Here is a 1,823-nt window from a genome sequence, read left to right on the forward strand (position 1 = left end):
TGATGAAAATCACACTTATATATATATATAAATACATAAGTGTATCCATTCTTGACTAGATACATCATTTTCCATCCCATCTCATCAGATTCATTCACTTCACATAACATCCACTCCTATCTTTCTTAATTTACATTACGTCTCATCACATCCATTTCTCATTACATCTCATTCGTTCACATATTATATTATTCATTCACATTCTGATTCACATGACATCTCATCTCATCCATTCGTTCATATCGACTTCATATCCATTCACACATATTTGCACTCATTATTCCACATACACATCCACATTCGTACATCCACATTCACATCTACATCCATATATCCATTTTCACATCCACATTCATACATCCACATCCATACATCCACATGCACATCCACATTCATACGTCCACATCCACATCCATACATCCATTTCCACATCCACATCCATACATCCACATCCACATCCACATCCACATCCACATCCATACATCCATTTTCATATCCTCATTCATACATTCACATCCCCATTCACATTCATACATCCACAGTCACATCCATACATCCATTTCCACATCCACATTCATATGTTCACATCCCCATTCACATTCATACATCTACATCCACATCCACATCCATACATCCACATCCACATCCACATCCATACATCCATTTCCACATCCACATTCATACATCCACATCCACATCTACATTCATACATACACATCCATATCCACATTCATACATCCACATCCACATCCACACAGCCACATCCATATCTACATCCATACATCCATTTTCACATCCACATTCATACATCCACATCCACATCCACATCCACATTCATACATCCACATCCACATCCATACATCCATTCCCACATCCACATCCACATCCACATCCATACATCCTTTTCCACATATCCTTTTCCACATCCACATTCATACATTCACATTCCCATTCACATTCATACATCCACAGCCACATCCATGTGAATCCTGACCCAACGATTTGAAGGAACAACTTAGGCCAATATTACAATTAAAAATAACTCTACTCACATTCATACATCTACATCCACATCCATACATCCATTTCCACATCCACATCCACATCTACATTCATACATACACATCCATATCCACATCTACATTCATACATACACATCCATATCCACATTCATACATCCACATCCACACATCCACATCCACATCCACATCCACATCCATACATCCATTTTCACATCCACATTCATACATCCACATCCACATCCGTACATCCATACATCCACATCCACATTCACATTCATACATCCACATCCACATCTATACATCCATTCCCACATCCACATCCATACATCCACATCGACATCCACATCCATACATCCTTTTCCACATCCACATTCATACATTCACATCCCCATTCACATTCATACATCCACAGCCACATCCATACATCCATTTCCACATCCATACATCCATTTTCACATCCACATTCATACATTCACATCCCCATTCACATTCATACATCTACATCCACATCCATACATCCATTTCCACATCCACATCCACATCTACATTCATACATACACATCCATATCCACATTCATACATCCACATCCACATCCACACATCCACATCCATATCTACATCTATACATCCATTTTCACATCCGCATTCATACATCCACATCCACATCCGTATATCCATACATCCACATTGATACATCCACATCCACATCCATACATCCATTCCCACATCCACATCCATACATCCACATCCACATCCACATCCATACATCCTTTTCCACATCCACATTCATACATTCACATC

Source organism: Cibotium barometz, chromosome 43 (genome assembly GCF_041138505.1).
Source record: "Cibotium barometz isolate CiBa-2024 chromosome 43, ASM4113850v1, whole genome shotgun sequence".
Lineage (NCBI taxonomy): Eukaryota > Viridiplantae > Streptophyta > Polypodiopsida > Cyatheales > Cibotiaceae > Cibotium > Cibotium barometz.